At 44.8% G+C, this 22,678-nt stretch overlaps 1 pseudogene; it reads left to right on the forward strand.

Moving 5' to 3' along the window:
* The first annotated feature begins 2,620 nt into the window (after positions 1-2,620).
* LOC127213222 (H-2 class I histocompatibility antigen, alpha chain-like) lies at positions 2,621-8,266 on the forward strand (annotated as a pseudogene).
* Positions 8,267-22,678: the final 14,412 nt, after the last annotated feature.

Below are 22,678 nucleotides of genomic sequence, written 5' to 3' on the forward strand. Positions count from 1 at the left end.
TGGCTCCCAGCACCCACATGGTGGTTCACAACCATCAGTAACTTCCACTCCAGAGGATCCAATGCCTTCTCCTGGCCTACTGGGCACCAAACCCTTGAAATGCACATACATTCATGCAGGTAAAAATATCCATACATGTAGCCAGGCATTGGTGGCTCATGCCATTAAACCCAGCACTCGGGAAGCAGAAGCAGGTGGATCTCTGTGAGTTCAAGTCCAGCCTGATCTACAGAGCTTGTTCCAGGACAGGCTCCAAAGCAATACAGAGAAACCCTGTCTCATCAAAAAACGTGTGTGTGTGTGTGTGTGTGTGTGTGTGTGTGTGTGTGTGTGTACATATATAATATATATATTCACATAAAATAAAAATAAATAAATCTTTTTTAAAAGAGTACATAATATGGTACAGGGCAGCGGCCTGGAAGAGCCCACTATGACGAGGGGGGGGCAGGGAAGGGGGGTTGGCAGATACAGCTCTTCAAGTCAGTCAACCCCAACACCTGTCACCACCAGCGAAGATGGAAACCTGAAGCGTGGCACCGATGAAAGAATCTCAGCAATGGTCTGTATTTAAGGTGCTTCAGAAACTGGACACCTTGAGCCAGACCAATGAGCATTTGCATGTAGAGCTGTATAAGCAAAATTTATACTGAGTGACTACAGTTTCCAATGCCACTGAGATTTATGAATTTGTGATGGAGGGGAGAGAAGGATGGAGGAACAGAGCAGAGCTATGGATTGAAATCTCTTGACACCGTAAGCCAATACCTTTCCCCCTGTATTTTTGTCAGGTGTTTTGCTACAGTAGTAAAGGCTGACACACCAGATACATTAAGAACCCATCTGAGAGGTAGACCATGAGCTTGTGGCATCATCCAACACTGCCACCCATCTGAGGAGCTAAAGAAGGGCAATCAGCAAAGAGGCGGCCAGAAATTGTCAGGCAGGAAAGAACTCAGTCTAGAGAGAATGCAGAGGGAGGGAGACAACAGTTAGGTGGGGGTGGGTGCTGCATTTCTAATGACTCCAAAGAACAGCTGTAGGAGTGATCACAGTGAGATGCCTGACTGGAAGATTTAAAACACAATGGGGTTCAAGGCCATCCTAGGTCCAGGCTGTGGCTGTCACAATAGGTTGTAGGCAAATGTTTCTTTCCCACCTGCCAGTTCCCAAAGAACAACACAGAGTCTTAATATTAATTATAAATGTTCAAGCAATAGCTCAGTCTTTTTACTAGCTAATGCTTACGTTTAAGTAGATTAACACATATTTCTTATTTGTGCTTTGTCACATGGCTCAGTGCCCATCTTGCATCTCTCTGTACTTACCAGTGACTCCTCCAACCCCCTCCTTCTCCTTCCCAGCATTCTCAGTTTCGCTCTTCCACCTAACCGTATTCTGTTAAGCTATTGGCCAGTCAGCTTTTTTAAAAACCAATCTGAGTGACAAATCTTCACAGTGTACAAAAGGATTATCCCACAGCAATGGGTACCTTAGGTAGAACAGAGGTGAAAGTCATGGAGTTGAGTAGGTCAACTCACAAGCTGGATGAGGACATACTCAGGACGTACAGAAAGCCCCAGTGCCAGAGGCTGTGTGTTGCAGTTAATAACGCGGTACTCACTACCATCTCTTACCTTAACTGAGCATGATGCTAGATGTTCCTATAGGCTTGATCTCATCCAATCATTCTCTCTCTCTCTCTCTCTCTCTCTCTCTCTCTCTCTCTTTCTCTTTCTCTTCAGGCCTTTGTTTAAGGCAACTCCTCCCTGAACTTTCTCCCCAGCATCCTCTATCCCACATCCTTCCCAGAGCACCTCAGAGCACCTAACGATGTAGAACTATTTAAGCCCATCAATTTTTTTGTTTTGTTTTGTTTTGTTTTGTTTTAGTTTAATGCGCAAGTGTTGAATACCAGTCCCTCACCTCCACTGTACTCATGATAATTATACCATTTTTATATCTGAGAAAAATCTAGATCCAATCCAAGCATAGTAGTGCATGCATGTTATCCCTGCAGCCCTGCACACAGGAGGCAGAATTGCTGCAAGGATGCAAGTTCAAGGCCAGGACTACACAATGACCTATTGAATCAAAACAAGCTGAGTGGTGTTGGTGCACATGCCTTTAACCCCAGCACTCAGGAGGCAGAGGCAGGAGGACCTCCGTGAGTTTGAGACCAGCTCGATCTACAGAACGAGTTCCAGGACAGGCTCCAAAGCTACACAGAGAAACCCTATCTCAAAAAAATTAAAAATAAAGAAAAGAAGCGAACAAACAGAATGATGGAGAGAAGACAGGGAGGGAGAGAAGGAGGAAAAAATGGAAAAGGAAATCTAAGCCAGAAACTGAACCAGTTGCCCAGGATCACCTAGCTAGTAAATGACTTACCCAAGCTGGGAACCTAGGAACACCTGGCTCCAAAGCCCATGTTCTTAATGATACCATCCCCCTCGCCCTCCTGACAGTGGGCATCTGAGAAGCGGGCTGTGCAGAGAGCTGCTGAGAAAGCCCCAGAGGAGTCTGGGTGTCTGCCAGGCACGGAGGAGCGAAGCCTCCCCAAGAACAGTACATTCCTACAGGCATCTGCTTAGCACATAGTAGTGTGTCCATGGGTGCAATGGCAGGCACTGAAACAGCCAAGCAACTGGAAGAGACAACCCAGAACAATCCAGACGACCTGAAGGAAAATAACAGTAAGGCTTATGCTTTACTGTTAAACCAGGATGGAAGCATTGCCAGGAACAGCAGGTTTAGTCAGTTACAAAGTTTCCAAAGCATCTATCCTAGCAGTGAGCTGATAGGCAGAATTTTGACTCCATTCCATTTTGACTTAAGGTCAGAGAGTTTTTACCTGCCCTTGCTCTTAACTCAAGATATAGTTACTTGATGTTTCAGGCATTAAAAAGATAATTACTCTATTTGTTCCTTGTATAATTGGAAAAGAAGTCTTTTACGTCTTTTACCTTCTCCCCCTCTTTTGATGGAGGTAGAAAAGATCTTTGGTAGGGGGCAGGGCCACCCAGGACCTTCTATGCCCCCCCCAACCACATGGATCACGTGTGAGGGCATGGCCAACCCTGGCTCAGAAAAAAATAACAATAAACAGACTGATCCTCATATTCACCAGGCTTCCCGCCCCACTCTATCTCCTCTCTCCTGCCTATTTCTTTCCTCAATCCACACCCCCTCTCAGGTCAGCTAAACTGCACAGATGCCCCCTCAACATGGGACATTACAAGGCAAGAAACATAGAGGATGTTCTGGAAGAAGTTCATCCTGTCCTAAGCCAGTTGTGGCTGGCTCATGACTCTTTGAGGTAAACTGACCAGCAATATTGGTTTGGTCCCCAGAACTCCATCGGCTGCAGAAGGAGGGAAGAGGACAAAGGGTGGTGACTCAGGGTGCACAAGAACAGGTCAGCAACGGCCTAGGAGGATCAGTTTCTAACACAAGTGTACTCTCCTGGGGGTCATCATGGATGTTCCTGGACAAGAAAAGCTATGCTTACTCAGCTCTGAAACTCCAGCATATAACAAGTCCCCCACTAAATGCTTGTCAATTGGATAAATTAATAAATGCTTATCCTTCCTGGCAGTGGTGGTGCACACCTTTAATCCCAGCACTCAGGAGGCAGAGACAGGTGGATCTCTGTGAGTTGGAGGCCAGCCTGGTCTACAGAGTGAGTTCCAGGACAGCCAGAACTATACAGAAAAACCTGTCTCGAAATAAATAAATAAATAAACAAATAAATGCATATACTGCTTCACAGTATTTGTGGTTATGGAATCTAGCATAGCCTCATAATAACACAGAACATTGCACATCATTCAACTTCCAGGTTCAATTTGTCTTTAGTCTGAATCATTTCCTCCTCCTCACCCCGTCCCAAATCGTTAAACTATAGTTATTCCCTATACAGACCAATGCTGTCTGAGCCTGCACCTTAATCCTGCAGACTGCTTGAACTTGACTGAGCAGAACATGTTGGTGAGTGTGGAGAGGCAGAACACAACATGTAATAACCAAAATGACTGGGGCTATCTTCAGCTTCTTTAAACAGCTGTTTACCTGTGGCTGGGATCTGAGACCTCCTTATAGTTTGGTGTCATAGCTAGGTTTGACACAAGCTTCCACCCACCCCAAAGCTAAGAACATGAAAGGGACAACTCCATGAGATTCCCCACCTTGTTATAGCCCCCAACTTGATGTCTCCCACTGTATAATCTATAATTATGTTGATTGTGGCTTTCTTTTCTGTGACATAAAAGATCACATCTGTGGACAGTACTCTAGTTTCTGCCTAGCCCACTGCCCTCTGGCACTGTGTAGTCCTGAACTATTTTTTCTAAATAATTATAAATACATAAAATTAATGTAAGACCAGGCCTGGTGACTCACACCTGTAATCCCAGCACTCGGGAGACTGAGACAGGAGGTTCAGGACATCAAGCCCAGCCTGTCACAAAAAAATAAAAGTTTATCTTAACTGGGTAGGCACATGCCTTTAATCCCAGCACCCAGGAGGCAGAGGCAGATCTCTGTGAGTTCAATGACAGCCTTATCTACAGAGCCAGTTTCAGGAAACCAAGACTACACAGAAAACCCTGCCTTGTGAGGTCTGGTTTTAGCCTTCTCCATGGTAGAATGTGTTATTCATAGTAACTTCAATCTTTGTTTTCCCTCAAGACACAGACACTCATATTTGGCTGGAGTAGGGTGGGGATTCCAGATAGGGTTTCTCTGTGTAACCTTGTCTGTTCTGGAACTCACTCTGTAGACCAGGCTGGCCTCAAACTCACAGAGATCCTCCCGAGTGCTGGGATTAAAGGCATGTGCCACCACTGCCCAGCTTCAGTTTTATTCTCTTAATGAAGAGTTGAAGCTTTATGTGTTTGGTTTTGGGAATTTTCTAGGTTTATGGGGACTATTTTATTTTGGTAAGAAATTCAAGTAGCTCATGACCTCCCTCTCTAGGCAGGTCTTTGAAGTTTGCAAGCCCTCTGCCTCAGCTCCCCAAGTAGCTGGGTTGAGCCACCAGGCCCAACCAGAGTTGGTAACTGTATGTCAAAGGTTTTTGGCACATTTTCAGAAGTTGCCTGCATTGCATGCAGGTGCCTTCACGGGACCTTTATTGCCTCCACAGGCAGATGCTGGTGAGTTCTTCCTAGCTCGAAGGCCTCCCTTTGCCTGACAGTGCCAGATTTAATCTGTGGTCCTTACCTTGGATATTTGTTTGTTTGTTTTCATAAAGCTTTTTTTGAAGTGTTTGCTTCCTAACTGTTTCTTGGGTCATTTGTTTGCTGTCACGTCCAGGTTTGTTCCTGCTCATTTTCTCCATTGATTACTTTGAAAATGAAGGCCTGAAGGTCAGGGAAGGAGGGAGTGTTTGGAGAAGATCCCCACCTGGCACTTCAAAGAATTTATGTTGGATAATTATGGTGTCTCGACTTGCAAGTGCTTAAGGAAAACGGGACTTAAATTTTTTCTCCTTCATGCTAGAATAGAAGGTTTAGGCAACAGAATTTATTTTATTTTGTGTTAATACCTTCAATCAGGAGAAAATTTGGCTAAAAATGGGTTCTGGAGACAGAATTAGCAGAATTTAATTCAAAACACCCTGGAATTCCAGGAGTGGCTGTAAGTGAGGTTCCAGGTACCACTTCACACTTGCTTGGGAGGGCTTCCTCCAACACCATGTAACACACTTGGACTCACGAGGACATCAGTAGAACTTTCCTGGTGAATTCCCTTTTGGTTCTCGATGCCTAGTTTAATATCTTATTAGACAGATGTGCCTAATTTAAAATGTCCTTGGGCTGGCAGGATGGCTTAGATAGGATTTGTGTAGCCCAGGGTTGTCTCAAACTTACTAAGTAACCAACAATGACCTTGAGTGTCTGATGATCCTGCCTCCACCTCCCAAGTGCTGAGATTACAGCCATGTACCACCATGCAAAGTTTATGTGGTGCTGGGCACCAAATCCAGGACTTCACAATGCTAGGCAAGCATTATGTCATATGAGCTGCCTCTCCAATCCCCTTGGTTCCTCTTAATAGTCTTTGCTATCAACTTCGGTATCTGACCTAACACCCTCTTAACTTTTGGAATATATAGACAGCCAGCTTCCAGATGACTTAGCCCTGCAGCTACAGTGTGCTAAGAACAACACCTAAGTCCTAGCGATTTCTCCGTCTTGCTGTAGCCTCCTACCTGATGACCCCACCTATGCATTTTGCAAGTACATTGATGCCTGGCTTTCTGTTCTGTCACCGCAGAAGCTTGGTAGAAGGTCTTTCAGGGCAGTTTGAATCCTTGCTCGCATACTTGGCTCAGAATAAACAGTCTTTGTATTTCCTGAAAGTTGAATCAGTACAACCTTGACACTTGCTGCAGTGAAGGAGCAAAGCGATCATAAAAGAATACCCTTATTGTGGGGAAGAAAAGGCACTGTTCACATGATCAGGCAAACACTCAAGGCAAACTGACATTTTCACTTAAAAACCTTCTTTCTTTGCAAGTGTTGCCTTCAGAAGCCAGCCTGCTGTTACTCCAGACTGCATTCCCCAAGGAGCTCAGCATAACACTTGAGAAGCAAGCTAACATAAAGCAAAGGCTGTGAAGGAGTTGTAGCCCTCCCTCATTATTAAGGAACAGTAGTAAGCAAAACCAGTGTAATGGTTTAAAAGTGCCACCTGAAGCCGAGCACGGTGCATGCCTTTAGTTCCAGCATGTAGGAGGCAGAGGCGAGAGGATGCCTGACCAGAGAGATCCAACCTGGTCTACATAGCAAGTTCCGGGAGAGCCAGTTATATAGTAAGTTATATAGTTATATAGTAAGACCCTGTCTCAAAACTAATAATACAAAGAAAATAAAAGTACCACCTGAATGAAGCAACTATTACTAATGTTACTAAGACTCTTCAAAGATGTTTTAGAAATATATGGGGGGGGGTGGCCCTTGCCTTTTATCCTGGCACTTGGGAGGCACAGAGGGGAAGTTGGATCTTTGTGAGTTTGAGGCCAGCCTGGTCTACAGAATGAGTTCCAGGACAGCCATGACTACACAGAGAAACCCTGTTTCAAAATAAAAAAGAAAGAATGAGTGAATATGAGCCAGACAGTAGTGGCGAGTGCCTTTAATCCCAGCACTCAGGAGGCAGAGACAGTTTGGTCTCTGTGAGTTCGAGACCAGCCTGATCTACCTACTGAGCGAGTTCCTGGACGGCCTCTAAAGCTACAGAGAAATCCTGTCTCAAAACACACACACACACACACACACACACACACACACACACACACACACACACACGGGAAGGAAGAATATGTAGAAGAGAGAAAAGATGGCTTGGCAGGTAAGAGCATGTAATACTCTTTCCAAGGACTCAAGTTCAGTTCCTAGCACCCACATTAGGCAGCTCCCAACAGCCTGTAACTTCCTTCAGGCCTCCAAAGGCAATCATGATATCCCCATGCCCCAATACACTTAATTTTTAAATAAAATAAATAGTTAAAAAGAAAGGACACCTTCCAGAGGATGTATGGCTGTGACGTGAGTTCAGACGAGCTCCTCCTCCGCGGGTATGAACAATTCGCCTACGATGGCCACAATTACATCTCCCTGAACGACGATCTGAGGAAGTGGACAGCAGCAGATCAGATCACCCAGCACAAGTGGGAGCAGGCTGGTGTTGCAGACAGACACAGGGCCTCCTACCTGGACCGCGAGTGCGCGGAGTAGCTCCGCAGATACCTGGACAATGGGAAGGACGGCTGCTGCGCACAGATCCCCCAAAGGCACATGTGACCCATCATCCTGGATCTAAAGGTGATGTCACCCTGAAGTGCTGGGCCCTGGGCTTCTACCCTGCTGACATCACCCTGACCCGGCAGAGGGAGGAGGAAGAACAGACTTAGGACATGGAGCTGGTGGAGACCAGACCTTCTGGGGATGGAACCTTCCAGAAGTGGGCCGCTGTGGTGGTACCTTCTGGGAAGGAATAGAAATATACATGCCATGTGCAACATGAGGGGCTACCTGAGCCCCTCCCCCTGAGATGTGAGCCTCCTCAGACCACTCTCCCCATCATGGCAGTCATTGCTGTTCTGGTTCTCCTTGGAGCTATGATCATCACTGGAGCTGTGGTGGCTGTTGTGAGGAAGGGGAGGAGAAACACAGGTGGGAAGGGAGGGAAGTATGCTCCAGCTCCAGGCAGGGACAGTTCCCAGAGCTCTGACCTGTCTCTCCCAGACTGTAAAGAGTGAAGGCAGCTGCCTGGCGTGTATGCAGTGACAGGCAATGTGATCAGGCCTCTCCGGTGACATCCAGGGCCCTTCAATTCCCTCTCAGCAACAGTGTGTGATGTTCTCTGTGATCCTATGGGCTCCATGTGAAAACCTGGGAGCCCAGCCCAGCCTGCACACCAGTTCCCTGTCCTTGTACTACCTGTGTTCCCTTCCACTGCCCACCCTCCTGTTCCAGCACACAGGAGGGGACATCTTATGCTGTCGCCTCCATGCTGCCCTGAGCTGCAGACCCTGACTTCCCCACTGAAAATAAGGATCTCAGTTTGAACTTGACTGTTCACATCCTTGATCTGACAGGTTGATTGGCCGTTAAATAAATTATTGACATACTTAAGAGTTTGTGGAGGAAATAATTGGCAGCATGGAGAAAAAAGAGAGAAAGAAGCTTGTTACAAAATGATATAAAAATCTTTGTTAGCTTTTTTGAAACAGGATTTCATGGATCTATACTGGTCTTGAACTTGCTATGTAGCAAACTATGACCTTGACCTCCAGATCTTCCTACTCCCAAGTGCTGGGATTATAGAATGTTACTGCCACACTTATTTGTTTAAGAAAAACATCATGAAGCCAAGCATTGGTGGCACATGCCTTTAATCCCAGCACTTGGGAGGCAGAGGCAGGTGGATCTCTGTGAGTTCGAGGCCAGCCTGGTCTACAGAGCAAGTGCTGAGTGCCAGGACAGGCTTCAAAACAATACAGAGAAACCCTGTCTCTAAAAACCAAAGTGTGTGTGTGTGTGACTGGAGAAATGCTCAGAGGTTAAGAGCCCTGGCTGTTCTTCCAGAAGACCCGGGTTCAATTCCCAGCACCCACATGGCAGCTCACACCTGTCTATAACTCCCATTCCAGGTGATCTGATGTTTTCATACAGACATATATGCAGGTAAACCACTAACTCATATGAAATAAAAATAAATAACTCGATTTTTTAATTTTTAAAAAAATTTTATTTTAAATTATTTGGTTAGTCATGCTGGTGATGGAACTTAGGGTCCAGGTAAGCCTGTACCCCAGTTGTGATAGGGTCTCATGTAGCCACACAGAGAAACCCTATCTTGAAAAACAACAACAAAAAAGTAATAACAAACTACAACTGGTTGTCAGTGTATTAAGTGTTGTCCTCCCTCTGTTGCTTCCTTCTTTCAGGATCATTCAAAGGTGAGTATTTATAAAACACAATGGCAATGGTTGAGAAGGAAGGCAGTTACCCAGAGCTCAAAGGCATATGGTCCCTAAGGCTCGTGTTGGCAGGAGCTACCAGTTCCTCTATACTTCCAAGCCACTGCTCTTGCTCCCACAGCCACCCCCCAAATCCATTGCTGCCATTCGTCACTAGATGCGACACTGCCACTGTCATCCAACCTCTGCTGCCAGAGATGCCACTAGCATCCAGAAGCAGGAAGGGAATCAACTTCCTTTTAAAAGAAATCATATCTATGCTTTTTGTCAGCAGAACCTAAGTAGAAGGCAGCTAGGCAAGATCTAGGAAAATACAGTGTGTCTTTCTCTGAGGTGTAGCAGAGTGAGGAGGTAGATGGGTAGGGCTGAGAGCAACAGATAAATGACCAGCGTGACCAGTCCCTGTGCTCACCCAGTGTTATCCTCATTAATCTACACATACAATTACAATTGTAACAACCCTGTGCTTTCTCCATACACGTAGGCAAAAAATCCCTCTCCCAAAGACTCATTCTCTCCCTGCCAAATATGAGAAATGAAATTCATCTTTGAGGGCTGGGGCTGTAGCCCAGTGATCAAGCATATGACTAACACAGAGAAGGTCCTGGGTCCAAACCAGCACTGAAAAAAATAAAGGGTGGGGTTTTGTTGTTGTTTAAATATTTATTTTTATTTTATGTGTGTGAGTGCTTTGCCTGAATAAGTTTGTGCACCACATGTGTGCCTATAAAGGTCCAATAAGGGCATCTGATCTCCTGGAATTGGAGTTACAGATGGTTGTGGGCCATCCTATGGATCCTGGAATTGAACCTGGGTCTTTTGCAGGAATAACAAGTGCTATTAACCACCGAGCCACCTTTTCAGCCCCCAAAAACTTTCTGAGAGAGAAAGTAGACTCCATCCCTGTATTTATCATTGGATGATAAGTCCTTATGACAGTTCATCTTTCTTGTCAGCTTAACTGAACACATAGAATCACCATGGAAATGCACATCTAAGTGTGGCTGTGGAGGTGCCTCCGGGAAGGTTCAATTGAGAGCAAAGACCTACTCTAAATGTGATGGCTGGGGGTATGGACTGAAAACTAGCAACTATCTCTTTGTTTTCTGATTGTGGATACATTGTCACCAGCAACCTCGTGTTCCTTCCTGCCAACTTGTATTCTCCACCATAATGGACTATATCCCTTAGAACTGGGAGCCAAATATGGGCTGGAGAGATGGCTCAGTGATCAAAAGCACTGACTGTTCTTCCAGAGGACATGGTTCAATTCCCAGCATCCATATGGTGGCTCACAGACCACCTGTAACTCTAGTCCCAGGGGATTGGACATCTTCTGACTTCTGAGAACACCTGGAACCTGTATGGTCAACAGACATACACATAGACAAAATAACCATACATATAAAGTTAGTTTAAAAAAGAAAGAAAGAAAGAAAAAGAAAGAGAACCATTAGCCAAAATGAACCCTTCCTTCCATGAGATTTTGGTGTTTTGTTTTTTGGGTTTTTTTGTTTGTTTGTTTGGTTGGTTGGTTGGGTTTTTTTTGTTTGTTTGTTTGCTTGCTTTTTGTTGTTGTTTTTGTTATGTTTTTTTTTTTTTCAGAAAAGTAGCCACAGTCCTCTCTTAGCAAGCACACTCCCATTTATCTAGTCTGTAGTTAAAAATTAACTGGAGTCGGGTGCTATACTGTCTTCACTTCATAGTATTCCTTTCTTTTTTCAAGCTATATTAAAAGGCATGTCATCAGACTGTCCAGATGCCATGTCCTCATCTGACTGCTCTTCTTTCTTGACCTTCTTTGCCTCTGCTTGCAACCAGGGCAGAGGCAGCTGCAAGAGCTGCATAGTCAAAGGTAGCAGCAGACAGCCACAGCCCCCACCTGCAGACACACTGGCCAGCTTCCCAACCTCCTGAGCCATGACCTCGGCAAGGTTCCCTTCGTTCCCCTCACTGATGGCAAGAGCTGGTCTGTGCCCACACTGTCTAGAATCTTCTCGATGTCCTGAGCACAGCGAGAGGAGATGGCCCCAAGGGTGATTAGCAGATAGAAGGCATGTACCAGCCTCACTGTGTAACCTCAAGCAAGTGTAAGAAGACGCTGACGCAAAGGGGTGAGGGTTTGTAACCACTTTTTAATATTCTTTCTCGGAAACCTTCCATGAATACCTTTTATCTTCAAAGACAAAAGCCTCCGAGGTAAGTGGCCCTCCAAAGGTCTGTTGATGTGGTTGAAGATTTGGTCTCCAGCCTGTTGGAAAAGGGTAGAACAACTTTTTTCCTTTTCTTTTTTCCTTCCTTTCTCTTCCTTTCTTTTTATTTATTTTTTTTTTTTAAGATGGAGTCTCACTGTATAGCCATGGCTAGTCTGGACCTCACTCTGTAGACCACTCAGGCCTCAAATTCACAGAGACCCACCTGCCTGTGCCTCCAAGAGTACTGGGATTTATGTGCCACCATACCCAGTAAGATGGAGTTTTTAAGAGGTGGAGCTTGATTAGAAGTTAAGTCATGGAGGGCATGCCCTTGAAGGGAATATTGGGACCAGGCACCCAACCCTGCTCTCCTTGCTTCCTGACCACCAGGAGATGAGCGGCCTCCTGTGGTACACACCACACACAATGTGCTGCCCCACCACAGATCCAGAGCAAAAGAGCTAAGCGAGCATGAACTGAAACCTCAAACCAAACGCAAGCATTTGGCAGGTGTAAGTGGTACACACTTGCTATTCCAGCATCTAGAGCAATGGTTCTCAACCCCCCTAACACTGTGACCCTTTAACATGGCTCCTCATGTTGTGATGGCTGCCGACCATAAAGTCATTTCATTGCTACTTCATAACTGTAATGGTGCTACTCTTACAAATCATAAAGTAAATATATGTGTTTTTCAATGGTCATAGGTGACATTTAGAAGATGAAGACAGGGAGATCAGAAGTTCAAAGTTATCCTTAACCATTAGTTAGAGGCCAGCCTGAACTACATAAGTCCCTAATCTTAAAAAAAAAAAAAAAAAACAGAAATGGAAAGATGACTGTTCCATAATGAACACTTGCTGCAAAACCAGGAGGACCAGAGTTCAAATGCCAGAACTCCTGAGACAAGTTAGGCATGTTGCCAACTCCTGGAATTCCAGCTACACATGTTCACAGATGTGCACTAGTATATATGTATGTGGATATGCTCACACAGATATAGACATACACAAACAAATAAAATAAGTATTTCTAATTTCTTTTCTTGATAGGTATAGTGGCACATGCTTTTAATCCTAGCACTCAGAAAGCAGACGCTGGCAGATCTGTGTGACTTCCAGACCAGCCAGGACTGCACAATGAGAGTCTGTCTCAATTTTTTTTCCTTTTCTCCTCATAAATTAGATATCTCATGTATTTTAACAGTGATGGAAGTCTGACTAACATGGCTTGAAATTTAAGGTCTTACTAAACTAGACCAAGTATCACTCCGTTTATTTCTGTTAGCTTCAGCTAAACCCAGAGTTAATCTGAGGGAGTCTCAATTGATTGAGGAACTGCCTTGATCACATTGGCCTGTGAGTATGTCTGGGGGGCATTTTCTTGGTTATTGATTGATATACGAGGACCAGGGCCACTGTGGGAGGTGCCCCCTGGGGGAGGGGTGGTTGCTGGGTTGTTTGGAAAGCTGGCTGAGCTCCAGCCTGAGGAAGCAAGCCAGTAGGCACTGTTCCTCCAGTCTCCACTTCGCTTCCTCCCTCCAGGTTCCTGCCTTGGCTCTCCTCCATAATGGCCTATAGCCGGTAACTGAAACAAACACTTTCCTCCTCCAAGTTGTTCTTAGTCCTGTTGTTTAGCACAGCAACAGGGAAACATGCCACCCCTCTCACCGTGGAAACCACACTGATTTATAGTTCCTTTCCCTGTAACACCTTGTCTGCCCCTCTCTCTAAGCGGTTCAGTTTCATATTCCCCGTGCCAGCGTATCCCCCATCACTCCTGAGCCCCACAGCTATTCGCTATTCAAGGCTTGGCTCCGGTTCAGCTCTTCCACAAGGCCTGGCCTAACCTAAAGGCACAGACAGCCGTCCAGAACTATCCAGGCTGCCCTAGGTTTGCTTTTTCCTAGCTACCCTACAGCACCCTGGGGATAATGTCTCCTATATCTCCGTTTATTGTTGACTATCTGGCTGTGGAAGCTGGGGAAATGAATTGGCAGTACATAGCAGGCTATTCATTCGAAGCCCCAGATGCTAACTGCCCAACCTCAGCTTCCGGTAAACTCCCTTAGTGCCCGTGAAGGCTGTCGGATTCTGAATGATCTCGATTCACTGTCAGAACTTCAAAGGAGTTCAGCGGGCCCCCAGAAACACTGCTCTCAGATTATAACCAGGTTAGCTGTTGGCTGGCTGACGTGGTTAGTGAAATGTTTCTAACCCCCGCCCCCATAAGCCTCTCCACCAACACAGCAAACCAAATCAAACCAAATATTGAAAAAAATAACGTTAAATTAATACAACGCTCCCGGATGGGCTTCCAGCCCCCAGAGAGGAGACGGAAAATAGAGACTGGAAAATCACGAGTCTATTTTCTGGAAGACGGTTTAAATACCCTGTGGGAGTAGTCTTGAGCGTCTCTGAGAGAGAGGTCATCATTTGTCGGGCTTTCTGAGATGCAACAGGGTTTGGAGGGGAGATAGGAGAGAAGGGTCTGGGTGAAACTTCCACCATAACATTCCAGACTCTTTGGGCATATGGATAGCAGGGGCTGGGGCGAAGCTTCCAGCATAACAGTGACCAGTGAGGCTTGCCAGACAATATCAAGATAGCAACAAACAAAATGCTTCCCCCTGGGGTGCTGCTAGATGACAACTATTCACTATAAGAAAAACTAGCACAGTTGCCCAGAAAATCTTAAAGACTCCAAACAATTTTGCTGGTTAGATGTCCTGGGATTGATCATAGCAAAGGTTATAAGAAGTGAAATAGTCATAAATATTCCTTTTCTAATGTGTGGGCTCATGTAGCAGAGATGGTCTTGAATACCTGATATTCCTAACTCCACCCTCCAAGTGCTGGGATTGCAGATATGAGTCACCACGCCTGGTTTTATAGAGTTTCAAGAGATGATTTATATACAATTCTCTCAGTTTGATCCCTAGTTCTGCAGAAAAGCCAGCCTTGGTGATGCACACCTATAGTCTCAAAACTTGGGGGTCAGAGGAAGGACTGCCTCAAATTCAAGCTTAACCTAGTCTATATGGCAAAACCCTACCTTTTAAAATGAAGAACTATGAGCCGAATAAGGTGTTGCATGCCTTTGATCCCAGTACTTGGGAGGCAGAGGCAGGCAAATCTCTATGAGTTCAAGGTCAGCCTGGTCTACAGAGTAAATTCCAAAACATCTAATACTACTATAGTTGTTTGTTTTTACTCTTTTGACTCTTTAGGGGCCTGACACCCAGCTCCCAAATAAAGGGAAAGTTATATATATATATATATATATATATATATATATATATTTTTTTTTTTTTTTTCAGTATTACCCCATGGCTAGCTGGGTGGCTGATCCCTGACATCCTTCTCTCCTTGTTCTCTCTTGGTGCCTTCTTTTCTTCTCAGATTTCTCCCCCTGTCTCTGTCTGCCAGCCCCACCCATCCTTTCTCCTGCCTGGATATTGGCCATTCAGCTCTTTATTAGATGGTCAGGTGTTTTAGACGGCAAAGTAACACATGCGTGTGGATGTCAGAGGTTGATACTGAAAATCTTTCTCAACTGTGCGGAGTTACCGGCAGTTGTGAACTACCCAGTATGGGTGCTGGGAACTGAACTTGGCTCCTTCGCAAGAACAGTACGTGCTCTCAGAGCTGAGCTGTGTCTCTCAAGGCCCTGTTTGAATTTCTAGAGATAAAAGTCTCAAACTCCTAATCCTCCTGCCTCTGTAACCATGGAAACTGGGTCAGTTAAAGTGAATGTTGGGTTGAGGTAGCCAGGCTGGGAACACCAGAGATAGGAAGTAACAGGGCTGGCAGCAGGGGGATGAGACAGCCAACCTGACTAGAAGCCAGCAGGCCCCAGCTGGCTCTCAGGAAGCTTCCCTGAGGAACATTCCAGAGGCACTGTTGTCCTTTCACACATATTTGCAACCAGTGTAGCTAATTGCAGCAAACTAAACTTTAAGAACGGCTTCTAAGAAACCCAATACTGTACTGGGAAGGAGACCACACCAGAGTCTCCATAGGCAAGGAGTTAGAGACTACAAGATAGAAACATGGCCAAGAACTTTTTGTTTGTTTGTTTTTGTTTTTCGAAACGGGTTTCCCTGTGTAGCTTTGGAGGCTGTCCTGGAACTAGCTCTTGTAGACCAGGCTGGTCTGGAACTCACAGAGATCCGCCTGCCTCTGCCTCCCCAGCACTGGGATCAAAGGTGTGTGCCTCCACCACCTGGCTCTAAGAACTTTTTGAATAAAAACCCTAAAAGTGCAGGAAACAATGGTGAGGAAGACAAGTGGGACCATATGAAGCTAAGAAGCCTCTTCAAAGCAAGGAAACTAGCAGATAGGGTAGACACACTACAGAAGAAAATGATTGCCAGCCATACTTCAGATGGGGCTTAATAGCTACAAAGGTAAGGAATTAAACACCAAAAAAAAAAAAAAGCCAGGCATGCTGTCTCACACCTTTAATCCCAGCACAAGGAGGCAGAGACAGGCGGATCTCAGTGAGTTCAAGGCCAGTATGGTCTACAGAGTGAGTTCCAGGACAACCTGCATTGTTACACAGAGAAACTCTGTCTCAAAAAAACAAAATTAAGTACATAAATAAATGAAAGAATATAGGCATTTAATTTCAGCATCTGTGAGACTGAGGCAGGCAGATCTCAGTAAATTCTAAGTAAGCCTGTTATACACAGAAAGTTCCACATCACCCAGGGCTCCAGAATTAAAAGAAAGAGAATGGGATGTGGTGTTTTAATCCCAGCACTCCGGAGGCAAAGGCAAAATGCATTTTAGGCCAGTCTGGTCTATATAGGGAGTTCCAGGCCAACCAACCAAGGCTACATAGGGAGACCCTGTCTCAAAAAAATAAAAATAAAATAAAAAAGAGGCAAGAAGGAAGGAAATAAATGACAAAAAAAATGCAGGCAAGGAATCAGGGAAACCTTTATTTTGGTATAAACTGATGCAGCCAGTATGGATGCCCTTGTTGCTTATGTTGGCTAATCTTAGTTGCCAACTTGATTATATTTGTAATCACCTACGACTCACGCAGTTCAGTACACCCGCTGGATGGTCTTGATTGGATCGTGGGATTGGGAAGCCCACCTTGAATCTGGGTCACACCTTCAGGTAGCAGCCCATACAAAAGAACTTGAGAGAAGGAAACTTTTGCATTTCACCTGCTTGCCCTCACTCCCAATGGCAAGTTCATCTACCCTGCTGCTGAAGCATCCCTTTGAGGTTATTCGAGCCTACTTCTCCAGGATTCCAGTGTAGAGCAGCAACTCTTTGGGAATCTGCCAGGACTCCATCTCCAGAATGGGACTTTGCGACATGTAGACTAATGACTTCTTGGCCTTTCTGTCCAGAGACAAACATTATTGAATTATCTGGACCATAGCCTATAAGCCACTCTAATCAATGCTCCTTTGATATTTGTTCTGTTATCTCAGTTCTGTTCCTTTAGAGAACACTGAGTAAGACATTGTTCTTGCACAGGACAAAGGTTCAGTTCCATTATCCACCTGGTGGCTCACAACCATCCTCATCTCCAGTTCTAGTTGACTCAGTGCCCTCCTTTGGCCTCTGAGGGTACCAGGCATGCATGTGGTGCACAGACATAGATGCTGGCCAAAACACTCATGCTCATAAAGTAAAATAAAAATGTTTTAAGGTTATAGATGTAGCTCCATTGTTTGAGTATTTATCTATTGTGGAGGAGGCCCTGGGTTCAGTCCCCAGGCCCAGCTTTAAACTGGACGCATGTTTCATCACTGTAATCCTCAGGCTTGGGGGGTAAAAGCAGGAGGATTAAAAAGTTCAAGATTGACCGGGCTTAGTGACACCCACCTTTATCCCAGTGCTCGGGGTGCAGAGGCAGAGGGATCTCTGTGAGTTCGAGGTTAGACTTTGTAGACTTACAAAGTGAGTTTTAGGACAACCAGGATACATAGAGCAACCCTGTCTCAGAAAAACCAAAGGGAAAAAAAGTCAAGGTCATTACCAGGAACATTGTGAGTTCAAGGTCAGCCTAGGCTTCATAGGACACCATTTCAAAACTAACAAACAAACAAGGGCTGGGGTATAGATCAACTGATGGCATGAACCAAGCCTTTTGCAGTCTCCACCACTGCAAATAACCAAATAAAAAACACTGATATAAAATGAAGATATGCTTTCCTACCACCTAAGACAGAACTTAAAAGAAAAAAAATGGAATTGTTTCATTGTGTGCATGAGTGCAGATGTCCTCAAAGCATCTTTAAAAGGGCTAAAAGGACACTGTGTGTGTGGGTATAAATACATGTGCGACCCAAAGTTTCCAACTCACAAGTATCTTTAGAGGATACTGAGTCCTCAATGTGAGAAGCTGACCCATTGGCTACTCACCAGTAAGAAGGCTCATTCACAAGAAACACCAGGTATGTCTTAGTAAACAAAGTAAATGAATGTGTTTCTGTTGGTTGGTCACCCACAAAGAGATACAACATGAGCACCTGTCACTGACAAGGGTCTGAATTAAACAACTGTACCAAGAAAATCAATGTCATTGTCAACTCAAGACAGCTCATAATTGACCCTGAGGGTCTACTTCTAACATTCAGCGGTGGTATCTAGTCCATCACCTACAAAACAAGAAGCAACTATTCTAAAATAAAGGAAATGAATAGGCTTCCATCTTTCATACAAGTCTTAGCTCTACAATTTTGAGAATGATACCCCTGAGAATCGTTTATATGTTTGTTTGTTTACATAATTTCATGTGTGTGGGTATTTTGCTTGTGTACCTGGTGACTTCGGAAGCCCAGAAGAGGCATTTGGTTCCCTGCAACTGGAGTCATAGATGGTTATGAACCATCTGTTCTAGGTGCTGGGAATCTAGCCCAGGTCTTCTAAAAGAGCAGCCAGTGCTAATAATTGCTGAGCCTCTCCCTGGCTCCGGAAAGTGTTATCATATGTATTTGTTTATTTGTTTAGAAACAGGTTCTTACTTTGCAGCCCTGGCTGGCCTAGAACTTGCTATGTAGACCAGGCTGACCTGAAACTCACAGAGATCCACCTGTCTCTGCCTCCCAAACACTGAGATTAAAGGCATGCACCACTATGCCCAGTTATTTTTTTAAGGTATTTTTATATTTATTTATTTATTTTTATTTCGTTTGCATTGGTGATTTGCCTGCATGCATGCCTGTATGAAAGTAACAGGTCCCCTGGAACTGGAGTTACAGACAGCAATGAGCTGCCATGTGGGTTCTGGGAATTGAACTTGGGTCCTCTGGAAGAATAGTCAGTGATCTTAACCACTCAGCCATCTCTCCAGCCCCATCCCGCTATTTTGTAAAGATAGTATTTCTAGTTTTAATTATACGTGTGTCTGCGAGTGGGTATGTGCGCAGGAGTGCAGTGCTTGGGCTGGTTAGAAAGAAGCATCAGATCCCCTCCCTGGAGCTGCATTTCCAAAGTTCAGGAGCCTCCCCGTGTGGTTGCAACATGTGCTCTTAACTGCAGAGCCAGTTTTCTGAAAGTAGTTTTCTGAAATAATCCCAATCATATCTTTAAGCAGTGGCTCTTAACCATCCTGATGCTGCTACCCTTTAATACAGGCCCTCATGTCGTGGTGACCCCAACCATAAAAGTATTTTGTTGCTACTTCATAACTGAGATGTTATTATTGTTATGAATCTTTTTGGATTTTGTTTGTTTTGTTTTTGTTTTTTGAGACAGGGTTTCCCTGTATTGCTTTGGAGCCTGTCTCTCCTGGAACTAGCTCTGAGACCAGGCTGGCCTCTAACTCACAGAGATCCATCTGCCTCTGCCTACTGAGTGCTGGGATTAAAGGCGTGTGCCACCAACATGCCTGGCTTATGAATCTTAATGTAAATATTTTTGGAGGCACAGGTTAAAGTGGTTGTGACCCACTGTCTTTAAGACTACAGTGTCTTTGGAGTCTGTGATTCAGAGACTAACACTGGAGCCTTACTGTAAAAGTATCACAGGGGAGGGAGAAGCAGGGGAATCCCAGCAAATTCAAGCCCAGCCTGGTCTACTTTGCAAGTTCCTGGCCAGCCAATGATACCTTAGCCAATACATGTTCTCTCTCCCTCTCTCACCTCCTATTCCTCTGCTGACAGCCCACCTACTCCATGGGGGCAGGGGGCAGCGGGAGGGAGAGGAAACTGGGATCAATATGTAAAATAAGAAGAAATATTAAATAAATAAAAAGAATTCTTCCATTTCTTTTCTTCTAAAACTGGTGTAACAGGCTGAAGTGGTAGCTCAACAGGTAAGATCACTTGTTACTGATGGAAGACCCAGGGTCAGTTCCCAGCACCCACATGCTGAGTCACAACAGTCCGTAATTCCAGAACCAGGGAATCCTTCTTCAGACCTCCAAGGGCACCAGGCACATACACAGTGCATAGACATACATGCATTCAAAACTCTCACAGATAAAATAAAATTATGTTAAAAACTGGTGTAATAGGGCTCTAGGTGCATGGAAGATTTAACTTGGTTTTTGGTTTTTGATTTTTTTTCAAGACAAGGTTTCCTCTGTGTACCCTTTGCTGTCCTGGAACTCAATCTGTAGACCAGACTAGCTCAAACTCAGACTTCTGCTTCCCTCTGTCTCCCAAATGCTGGGATTAAAGGTGTGAGCCACCACTGCCTGGCTTACCTTGTATCTTCTACCCACAGAAATATTCGTGCTTACCCAGAGCCCATATCAATAGCAGAGTTAAATGTCTGTGTAATTAAGAAAAAAATATGGTGTCTCTATTGGAGAATTTATTAGTAAATTCAGTGAGCAAAACATTGTTTCACCAGAAGAAGCAATGCCAACACCCATCCGACAAATCCAGGATGCAAGGGAATTGGAGAAGTCTCTGGTTCAAATGAACCACTACCTTTTTCTTGTGGACAGAGAAATGGCACTACCGTGGCCTTGGAGGTTGCCTCTCTGGATGGTACCTAGAACATATAAGTGGGTAAAGAATTGCCTGCAGTATTGTATTTCTATATGGAATATGATGCATAGGAAAGAATGAGGACCCTTGATACACTGGGTGTAGAAGTAGGTGGGGCAGAGAGCATCTTAACATGGCAGGAAAGGGAGATGGCTGCCAAGTACACTGCAGACTCAAAGCTTCTCCCAGAGAAGGCTCAAGTGTAACGTGCCATTTAAATACACCTATCTCAACTGTGACAGCCAGGAACAGTTGACCAATAGAACTAATCTACATGGCAAAATTCTCTGTGTTATTACTAAGATTACAGAGCCCTTCCTAAAAATGTTCATTTAGTGAATTGTATCTTTTAGCCAGTCAGGTGTTTCTCTCTTTTTTTTTTGGGGGGGGGGTACATTCAAGACAGGGTTTCTCCGTGTAACAGAGCTGGCTGTCCCAAAACTCCCTCTGTAGACCAGGCTAGTATCAAACTCACACAGGTTGGCCTGCCTTTGCCTCCCCAGTGCTGGAATTAAAGGCATGCACTACCACTGCCCAACCTAGTCAGGTATTTTCTAATCCTTGCTGTGGTTTTAGAGTCATTTGGTGATCACTTTAAAAACTTTTTTTTTTTTTTAATGTGTACATGTGTCTGTGTGGGGGCATATGCACAAGTGCCTGTGGAAGCCAGGAGAGGGCACTGGAGTTCCGGGCAGTTGTGGGTCACCTAACACCAATGCTGGAAACTTAATTCGACCTCTGGAAGAGCAGCACTTGCCCTAAGCCACTGAGCCATCTTCCCAGTCTCTTCTGAATAAACAATTGCAACAATATTGCCCCACTCAAATTACCCCATTATAGTTTAAAGTAATTATACCATCTTGCAATAAAGCAATGATTGAAGGAAAACAAAAACTGGCATTACTTTCATGAAGTGGTGTTTGTAGGTGACTCGGTTACAGTTTCAGAGATTCAGTGCAGTGTCATCATGGCAGGCAACATGGCGACACACAGGCAGACATGGTGCTGCTACATCTTGATCAGAAGACAACAGGAAGTAGACTGTTAACACTAAGTGAGGCTTGAACAAAGAGAGACCTCAAAGTCTGCCCCCACAGTGACACTCTTCCTCCAACAAGGCCACGCCTACTTTAACAAGGCTACACCTCCTCATAGTGGGATTATGAGGGCCAATTATATTCAAACTACCACGGGTGTCAGACCGCCACAGTCTTCCTCCACTCTACCCCTTCAGCAGATCTGTATCTTGGTAAATTGCACAATGTTCCTGAAAGCCAGGTGGCCAGAAGTGCTCATTTCTTGCTTTTCTCCTTATTCTCTCACCCTCTCCATAAACCTCCGTTTACCAGGGCTATGTATCTGAAGGGGAATGAGATGTGCGCATCCTCTCCGTTGTAAGTTCGACCTCAGTAAATATTAGTTAATATAAGCCACATTTTAAGATTTGGTTCTGTTTTCATTTCTAAGAAGTATTTTTGAGTTTGAGTGTGTGTGCTTTAGTATGTGTGTGGAGGTGTTGATTTTCTGTTTGTTGGTTTTATTTTTCAATTATCTGTATATATGCTCACATGCATGTGGGTGCCCTAGGAGGCCAGAGAGGACGCTAGAGTTACAAGTGGTTATGAGCCCCATCCCCCAACGTGGGTGCTGGGAACTGAAGGTAGGTACTCTGGAAGAGGACTTACTTATAACTACTGAGACATCTCTCCAAGCCCTGGAGCGGTTTGATTTTTTTTTTTTTTCTGGGGTGGGGGTGGTGAGACAATTTGTTACTATGTAGTCCAGGTCGGCCTTGAATTCTCTGTTACTAATCTGCCTGTCGAGGCCTCCGGAGTACCTGGATCACAGGTTTGTGCTACCAAAGCCAGCTGTAGCTTAGGGGTGTGTCTGTGAGTCAGTGTTTGTGTGTAGGTATGTGCACATGACAGCTGGTGCCCCTGAAGTCCAGAAGAGGGCACTAGGTTCCCTGGAGCGAGTGTCACAGGCACTTGTGACCCACCCAGTATGAGTACTGAGGACCAATCTCTT

Source organism: Phodopus roborovskii, unplaced genomic scaffold (assembly GCF_943737965.1).
Source record: "Phodopus roborovskii unplaced genomic scaffold, PHOROB, whole genome shotgun sequence".
Lineage (NCBI taxonomy): Eukaryota > Metazoa > Chordata > Mammalia > Rodentia > Cricetidae > Phodopus > Phodopus roborovskii.